Source organism: Amblyomma maculatum, chromosome 1 (assembly GCF_055883805.1).
Source record: "Amblyomma maculatum isolate TAMU_Amacu chromosome 1, ASM5588380v1, whole genome shotgun sequence".
NCBI lineage: Eukaryota > Metazoa > Arthropoda > Arachnida > Ixodida > Ixodidae > Amblyomma > Amblyomma maculatum.
The window spans coordinates 20,049,641-20,059,640 of record NC_139344.1 but is presented as its reverse complement, the minus strand read 5'-3'; the positions used below and the strand labels follow the sequence as shown (position 1 = coordinate 20,059,640).

The 10,000-nt window shown below is 42.9% G+C and overlaps 1 protein-coding gene across 1 annotated transcript in view; it reads left to right on the top strand.

The window, feature by feature from the left end:
- The window catches only part of LOC146201917 (uncharacterized), an 18,996-nt gene that overhangs the window by 3,277 nt on the left and 5,719 nt on the right, over positions 1–10,000 (top strand). The window lies entirely within an intron of this gene.

Sequence of the window (10,000 nt, the reverse complement as noted above, 5' to 3'; positions counted from 1 at the left end):
TACGCGGAATCTCTTCGAAACCTCGTACTTTTAAACATCGATCCATCGGCAGCTGTTCAGTAAAATACGGGGAGCATTTATATTTTCGAGGTGCCAAACTGCAGATTCCCCGTCATTATTAATGTCTGCTAACAGAATTGCGGGCCTCTCCGACGAAGTAACGGGGTGAGATTGAAGGAGAAGTTTCTTTTCTTTTTTGTAATTTCTCCTCTATTTGAAGAACCGTAAAACCGGGCCCCAAGGCTGACGCGTACCTCATCCGATTGTGGCCGCGAAGAATAATGGATCGTCGCACCGTTTTGCTTAACGCCACACTTGTCTCACACGTGCGCCTCAAAACATACTTTCCTTTCATCTAAAGTTTATTTTGCCTTAGCTGAATAAGTGCGAGCAATGTTTCCTGTTAACGCGGTTCTTAATTTATTTTATTTTTTCTTCGTGTGTCAGGGCGAGAATGACGTCGATTGCCATCCCCGGACAGCTCTGCACTACCCAGTGATTTCCTTTTCTCGATTCGCAGCTCTGCGAAAGCGTGAAAAACCTGAAAAAAAAAAAAAAAAAAAAAAAAAGCGCTCTTCACGTTTTTCACGTTTATGGGGGAAGTACGGGGAAGATGATAACTGTTGCTTTTTTCATGTCCCAGTCTCCAATTCCATTCTCGTATCCACATTTTATCTTTGTAACTTTGAGCACTTGAACCGGCAGCTGCCGAAGCAATTCTTTGGGCCAAATGAGTTTGTTTGCCGGTGAAATGTTCGGGGAGAGCTGTTTTGATCTAATAACATAATAAATGAAAAATTTCGTTCATTCGGATTCATTTATATATTTGTCGTCTGTCTGTAAATTTTGGGGTGCCTTGTATTAGCTTCGCATCTTTTTTCTTTTTCTTTTTACGACAACCTTGCAAATAAGCTAGGCGTTAACTTACTTCATCCTTATTTATGTTGATGTTGTTGTTGTTGTTGTTGCTTTCCGTGACATGCTTGAAGACGGCTAGTGCCTTTCTTCAGGGCAGTTTATTCCGATATTTTTTGCACTTTGTTTTTATCAAAGTTACGAAACAGGCATTTGTATGCTGCCCAACGTGGTACTAAAGAAAGGCTGTTGCAAAGGCTAACTCCGACGGAGAATTTAAAGGGCGTTTTTGAGACAGTCACAGGTAAATTCCTGTTGTCTGTACTGGTAGTGATGCGGTACCTGTTACAACTGAAGTCTAAAGGCGTAGCCGAGTGTTTTGAATGAGAACACACTCACGAAGCAAGGGCTTCCCAGTTGATTCTTTCCTCGCGCTCTGTCTGTATTCCCGACAGAAGTCTTCGCCAGAGACGGTTATGGAGCGGTGGTAAGCTGAATGAGTTAGCTGTTCTCGTAACCTGTTGCAGTGCCAGATCTAAAATTACAGTTAACGAATGAAGTAAACACCACGTATATCGAAATCGAAGAGAATTGCGAAATTGTTCCATATACCAATAATTCGATATATAAAAGTGACTGCAGGTATGCTTATTTGTAACTTACAAACGAGAATACTTTGCCCCCGTGCTTATGACGGACCTCTTCCAGCACCGTATAACTCGCCGACGTGCTGCAAGGTAGCACTGCTAGGCATCACCTGCCTCGCTTCGAAGGCGGCGGCGGCGGCTGTGCTTTGGAGCTAGGTGCTACCTATCATCAGGTGTCTAATGTTGTTATCAGTACATTGTTAAATAATCATCTGATGAAAATTAACGTACAGAGCGTTCCCACAATGCTTTCGGCAGCAACGCGAGCAGTACAGGCCAGGCGAGGGCCGCTGCTTGGCTTTTTGTTTAGTTAAGTTGGTTTCACCGCATTACAGCATAGTGGCGTGGAAAACGAGGGCAATAGACCGAAAGCACACCTTGCGTTCACCTTGTCGAGTAGTTTCATAGCTCTAACACTGCCAGCAGGTGTTCAAGGCCACGCAGCCGACCCGTCTTTTCGCACGGAAAGTAATCAGAGAGCACAGCTTGGAGAAACATCAAACGCAGGGGCGCTGCGCGCCGTTTAGTAGATTGAATGTTCCACTGAATAAAAGTTGGATAAACGTGGACAAAAGTTGTTTATATTGCATAGAATCTCCATAGATATGTTCTGCAATACGGCAATGATCTGCATATACAAGAGCCGTGAAAAGGCGCCTCTGTCGAAAGAAAAAATTAATTTGTTTGAGCCAAAACGCAATTGTCGGCAATGAATGGTCTACTGTGTAATTCGCCAAATTGCAATTAGGCCACAAATATATTTTAAAGAATGAATGAAATGATGGCGATGAAATTAAATTTTTTTCTCCTATCACTGCCATCCATTTATTTTTCGCCGCATCTGTATACGAGTACGTGAGCTCGATTGTATTAATTGACTGCTTTTAGTAAGCTCAATTAGCTGCAAACGCCTTACCATTCGGTTTCCGGTGATGTGTTTGTAAACGTTCTTAAAACTAGAGCTTGCTTTGTTGGTGGGGGCGCTTATTTGCACCTGTTCAACAGGCCGGCCTTCCGGGCTCTTCTCTACGGTGTCGCACCGCTGTCCAGTCGGGCGCAGTTATGGAGGTGATGGTCAGCTTCCTCTGCGGTAAGTTTTATGAATGCTCGTAATGGTTTGCCTGGAAAGGGTATATTAGGTAACTAACTGGTCGTAAAAGCGCAAAGCGCGTAATGAGATCAGTTGCAGCAAAAATGTTTTGTTACGCCATTGTAACGGGGTTTTAAAGCTGTGCACACGGAACTAAATGTGCAGCGAGAACTGATGGACACGGTCAGACATGATTTCTAACGCAACAGCGCGACGGCACGAGGCCAGAGAACAAGAAATAGAGACTAACACAGCGCTGGCTAACAACGAGCATTCGTTGTTGGTGCTTCAGTGTGGTGGAGTTTTGTAGCGCTCCGATAGATGGAGCCATCACATAACCATATCGAAGGTACTTCGATGCTTCTATGAAAATATAACTTAAGCAATGCCCAAATATTGCCACGCGTGATATGTTTTTCGGCTTACTGCCAAAAACTTAAGTTGCATCCAAACTGTGAATCAGTGACAGCCTTATAATTGATAACGCAGAAATCGCAGACGCACTCAACCAGTAATTGTGCTCAGCGTTTACGTATGATAGCGGTATCAGCCCACACTTGCTTAGCTATGAACACGTTCTGCCAATTGGTGACATCACAAATGCTCATAAGTGGCAAAGGTGCGTTAGCACTTCTGCTTACCACAGACGCCGAAATATCGCCGGTGGCGAACGGAATCCCGTATGTGCTTCTTTCCCCGTACGCCGAGTGGTGTTCAAGGTATTCGACCTTATTATTCAAGAAATCACTGTCATACGCAGCACTTCCAACCGAATGGGACTGCTCAAATGTCACTCCCATAGTAAAAACAGAAATTCTGTCCAGCCTCACAATATACACGCATAATATTCCTAACTCAGCACATGCGTCAAATCCCTTGAACTGATAGCTTCCAAACACATCTCCGTCTTTCTAAACGGCGAGGCAATAATTGACGCCAAACGGCATTCGTTCTCTGACTGGTTTCTGACCGTAACTCAGGCCTTTGAAACAGTTTACGGTTTAGCAAAGCCAAGTTGACATAACACTCATTTAGTCCTTGATTTTAATACAGCACTCGATCATTGTGTCTCTCATTCCAAATAATTACTGAAACTAAAGCCCATCCTTAGGAACAAGACTTTGTTTGCCTTGGTTAAGGCAAGTAAGGCCAGTGATGGAACTTCGACCTCCGCAAATGTACACTCAGGCATTCCAGAAGTCTTGATGGACCTGCCCTCTTTCCAGAATTGATAAGTGATACCGTCAGTGAAATATGAGTGGATATTCTGCTTTTTGTACGCGATTCCATTATTTATCACAAATTACACCACTAAAAGAAGCAAGCTGTTTTAAATGCCCCAATATCTGCCTTTAAAACTAAGGCTCGAAATGGTAATTGACCGTTAATTTCAAAAAGACAGTTTAAATGAAAATAAAAACGCAAAAATAGTGATTTAAAATTTGCTTATAACATTAACAACCACTGTTTATCTTATTTATCCAGTGACAAGTACCTGGGAGTAATAATTACATCAGATTTTAGATGGAACGAGGCTATCACTCATTTACAATTAAGTCATGAAGTAACTTGGCATTTTAAGGCGAATATTAGTGAACTCTTCCCCTGAAATAAACTTCTGGCACATAAAACATTTATTCGACACATCCTGGAGTACACAGCGATCATCTGGAGTCCACACACACAAACCAACGTCACTAAACTTGAGAAAGTCCAAAGAAAAGCACGTAGGTTCACTTTTAACGCATACAACCGGCGCACGTTCCAATCATTTCTCCTAGAAGCAGCAAAGCACGAGAGTCTCGCATCAAGGCGTTACTGTAGCTGGAATTTTTCTATTTGCTGTATAAAACTGAATTAGAAACAGTCAAAAGTGTGTACATTCTACCGGATAACGTTACACCATTACACGCGTTTTTATCACATCAAGAAAGTTAGGTGTTTTTCGAGCAGTGTAGACGCATTCAAGAATTACTTTTTCCAGCGCATGGTTTGCAAATAGAACGCCGTACCCGCCTACAACGTTGATTGTCTAATGGTTTGATAATTTCTCCGCGCACTTGCGCATAAACCCTAATTTCCATATCCTAGCTCTCCTCGTCAAATTATTATAGATGAAACATGTTTCTGTGTTTTAGTTCTGGATTTATTCTTCAATGTCTGGTATCTTCTTTGCTGTTCCTGTTTGTTTGAAATTTTAAATGCCTCTTCCTGCATAATGCCTGGTAACAATGCTGACATTACTTACAAAAAAAACATTCCCTGTATCAATACATCTTAATCAAAGTAGATGAACTGATCGTAGAGCCGCGGTTCTCGGGTTTAATGTATGCAGATGATATTGCGCTATTAGTTGATAGTCGGAAAGATTTACTGACAGTGGATACCATCAGTATAGAAGAAAGAGATGCGTTTGGCCCCACAATTAGCTCCATTAAGTGAGGTTCAGTGACATCCAAAGATACCGCTGGTCATATTTTTACAGCACAAGGCCAAAATATACTCATACTGGCGGAATAGCGATCTATAAAACTATGGGTAAATCATGGATATATTCGTGTCAAAGCTCGAAAATCGCATTAGGTCGAAAGGGCGAAGGCAGGACGTGATAATGAAGCGTTATGCGGGTGCCACTGAAAAATACCGAGAGGCGTTTGGAAAGACATTATGGTGTCAGGGCTTACTTTTGGCGACGCGGTTTTCTTCCTATAGGCAGAAGTTCAGTCAGGTCTAGAAATAAATCACAAATTCGCGGAGAGATGAGCATTAGGTGCCCCCACAGCAAATCCACATAAGCGGCAATAGAGAGAATATCATTTGAAACGCGGGAAGCTAAGGGTCAAATATTGCGGAAAACGCCCGAGGATGCTGCATAATAGTACATGGGCCCCAGAGCCAAATATTCGTACAGAAATATCATTAGACCACAGTAATGGTGAACGGCCAGGAAACCAATAACTATGCACGAAACAAGGAGGGAGAAATAAAAAGATTAAACGCCGGGTTTATAAAGCAGGTGGTTAAAAAAAAAAGGATTAATGTCAGAAGGGAAAGCACTCTAAACCTCTAGAAATTCTGAAAGGCAAAGTAAATATTCGTTCTAAAATCATTCAAGACGCAGCGCCCTACTTTTCGAAGTAAGCTCAGGGTGTCTTAGTATTCGAGGGTGCATAAATAAATTCAATCAAGAAAATGGCACATATATATAGTGGGTGGTAAATGGGCAGAAGCACTTGAACATATTTTACTAGATGTTTTTTGTTTTTGTTTTCTTTTTGTAAGGTTTATAAGTTTAAAGTACTCAAGCTATGAGAGACGCCGTAGATCGGAGACCATCTGTGGTTCTTTAACGTGCACTGACATCACACAGTACATAGGCGCCTTACCATTTGTTTCAATCGGAACGCGGGCCGCCGAGATTGGGCTCAACAGGCCAGCATCTTGGCCACTGAGGCACCGCGGCGGAACATATTTTACTAGAGTATGTCCATCTAGATGTGTATAAAGGCGGTAATTTTCTTGATGTATATTCGATTTAAATAAAACCAGGCTCATGGGACTAATGACATGTGACAAACACAAGGCAACAGGAAACAGACGAACACAGCGCTTCCTTGTCCCTTGTGCTCGTCTCTGGTGGCGCTTTTGGACACATTATGCCCAACCAACTAGCTTGCCAAAAAGTCTTAGCGCAATTCATGTGAATGAATCAGCAGTATGCGTTAGGAAAAAAAAAAGTGATTGAAAAATTGACGATTTAAAAGCAGGCCAGTGACGTTGGTATACAAGTTCGGTATTAAAATGGGTCAAGCGGAAAACTGCAAAATATTTTTATTTAAAGAACCAGGGCGAAATCTTCAATAACCTCGGCAATTCAGACATACTAGTAATATAAATATAAAGCCAAAAAATGTCAATCATGATGGCATCGTCCAGCACCTCCCTTAAAAACGAATGTTCCTAACGTACATCAATTCATGGCCCTGGTAGAACACTTTGACGAGGACAACAGACGGAGGAGGGTAGCATTCAAAATATATGCCTGAATATTTTCTTCTTTGGTTCATCGTCGTCTTGAAGCAGTGTCAATATGTACTACCACTACTTGGCCGACAAACGCAGCTGCCTCTTCTGATGGTCTCCGGTGGTCTCGGGCCGACGTTCTCTCCTTCTTTCTTAATGGTCCTGCAGAAAGAAAAAAAAAACTCATCCCACTCCAACTCCCACCCGCTGTTCACACCAACATATCTGCTTAGACCTCTACACGTGACACGTGGAACTAATCGTTAGGAAAGTGGTGGTACAATATCGACTTCGGAACTTTTCGTTCTTCGACTTCGCAATCTTTTCTGCGAATGACTATATGAAGAATTCTTCAAGTTTAGCTGTCAGAATAGGGAAAGGAGAGGGGGGAAAAAAGGTTTCGTCACCAAAAGAAGGGAAGAGGAGGGGGAGACCATAAGGCACTCTGAGCGCATGGTGTCATCTTATAACATTATCGACGTTCCGCATTGCGGCACATAGGAACCGATGGTCTTGCCTGCTTTGCTCCGTAGCTACACGCCAAATTAAATATCGCTCGAGGGATATTCTCCACTTAGTTCCAGCTTGTAGCGCTCTGAAAATGTGACAGCCTAGCTTATATAAAGGAGCTTATAGGCTCGTTACGATAAGTTTGAGAAAGAATCCAAGAGTTTTTGAGACTACGGAAATGTTAGGGACACTTTACATTATTATTACTAATATTACTACGGTCTTTGTTCACGCGGAGTAATCAGTTGCGTAATTTCTTTAGAAATGGCATAATTTAAGAGAAAACATACCTTAACAGGTCCCCTAACTTTTTTACAGGTGCTCCACCAGGTTGATTGAGTGACTAGAGCGCTCGACTGTAAGATGCGAAGGTTGAAAACATGCCGCTGCGGTCGCTTTTCGATCGAGGCGGAAAGCAAGCCACTCGTGTGCTGTACGGTGTCAGTGCAGGTTAAAGTATCCCAGGGGGTCGAAATTTCCGGAGCCCGCCACTACGGCGTCTCTCATAGCCTCAGTCACTTTGGGACGTTAAACTACTTAAGCCAAACCAAATCAAACCATCTCTTACACAAATCTGCTCATAGTATAGCGAGGGACTCGGTTCCGAAAGCCTTGATGCCAAAGGTAGCATAACAGAGCTCTCACACAGTTTCCGCTGTCCACCTTCTATCACGTTCCTCGCGACAGTTACGGTGTATCACGGCGTTGCACATCCACCAATGCGGTTCGGCAAGGCTAAGGTAAACGAATCGTGACCCCTGCCACTTAGCCCAGTTTGTATATAGGTTGTGCAGGTTTGATTGCAACAGACGGCATGGGGTTGTCTCTTCATCTACTTCGTCCTAAAATATCGCGTGTATAAAGCAATTTTCTCCCATCAACAAAGGTCGCATAAGCAAAATTTAGCGACGCTTAAGTATCCTCAAGAGGTGACGCGAAAGCATTGCCATGTGGACATTGTGCGTTGCAGTAATAAGGATCTTCATTAGAAGGGATAAGCAGTTACTTAGTAATGCGAGGTAATTAGTAGTGCTGCATAGTGATGTTTATAATAGTGTTAGTTTCAACTAAGCGTTGCTGTACAGTAATGTGAGGTTGCTGTCTACACTAAAGTATGAGGCGGACACATAAGGCCTCCATATACACTATTGCGCTCAACGAACTTCTACACACTACATACTGCACTGCACAAGAGCTTGTAAAACCGAAATGGATTAGAATGAGAACGCCTGATTTTTATTTGGACGAAATCGCTACTGTGGAATGTGAATACAAAAACCGGAATAAAGAAAGATGCAGGAGCGTCCGAATTCGTTCTCGCAGCAATCGCGCTTTCCGTTGTCAACGTCCAACGCGACTATTTATACTTGATGAGCACCGTAACGCTGCACAGAATTTAAACTTTAGATGACCCCCAATGGCTCTCTGGTTATACCAGTACAAATTGATTAATTTCCGTGTTTGTTAGTTAGTGCGCAGATTGTTACCGCCGCTATTAATGATTCTAACCTTCTATAACATTCACCTTTAACTGGTAACACCTTTATAAGATAGCGACTATTCTTTAATTAATGGCTTCTTTCACTCAGAAAAGGGAAGAATTAGCAACTAGTCAATTACCTCTGTCCATGAAACCTGGTTCTTATGCTTTATTTCGTGCCTTTTTTATAAAGCTTTTAAATCTATTCTCAGTACTACCATGCTTCAGATTTTCGCGATCGCTTTTGATGTTGAGGACCTCCTCAATCATTCGCTGAAAGTCACAAAGTTCATTCTAAAGAACAGTGATGAAGGAAAGTGCATTCTGTCGATAGCTACAGGCCCATTATATTGGCAAATTTGAACGTCACAGTTTTCGCAAAATTTTGATCAAATTGTCTGCAATGCGTGATGTCGATCCCCATTGGCCCTCACCAACTATATGGTTTGAGAGGTCGCTGCATTCAAATAACATGCATATTGTCCGTACAATTGTCGAGTCCTGCTCCTTTTCTCAAGTGCCGCTTGTTCTACTCGAGGGTGAACTTGCGAAGGCTCTTGATTTCCTCCGGCATTCTTTTCTGTTTCCTCTTCTCGATCGCGCCAACGTGAGATCTACCCTACATGTAGGGGCCAACTTTGCCACAACAATTATTCGACTAGCTTTGTTATTAATGGTCATCTCTTAGTCTCTGTACCAATCCGGTCTTCTGTGAAGCAAGGCTGTAACATGACCCCGCTCCCTTTAGCTTTTTGCCTGTAACGGCTCTGTTTCAGTGGTATTTGCAGCAGTAATATTTACAACTTGACTACTCTGGACCATGAGGCCATAGTTCTGGCATATGCTGATGATCTTAATTTTCGTGCATTGATAAGCTGATCGCAGACAAAATGTCTCTTCGATAGACACGTATGTCATCGTCTCTGGCTTTCAGGTGAATTGCTCTAAAAACCCGGGTTTGCGGTTCAGTTCATGAGGATCAATACCCCTTAGTTATGTCGGAATTTATTGGTCTACTGCAGTCTCTACATACTTTGGGTTATCACTTCACGCGTTCACCTCAAGCGCACATTCCTGGAGAGAGCGGGTCTCGCAGCCATTCAGATTTATGCTCAAAGTTTTGTTCTTCATCGCCTCTAAATTTCTGCCGGCAATGGTGGCTCAGTAGTCGGGACGTTCGACTGCTGAATCCAAGGATGCGGGATCGAATCCCGGCTTCGGCGGCCGCTTTTCGATGGAGGCGAAAAGCAAGGCGCCCGTGTTCTGTGCGGTGTCAGTGCACGTTAAAAAACCCCAGGTGGTCAGAATTTCCGGAGCCCTCCACTTCAGGTACATACTTCAGGTAATCTTACGTGCAAGACTCTACATTCAAAACTTTCACCGTACATCAACGGC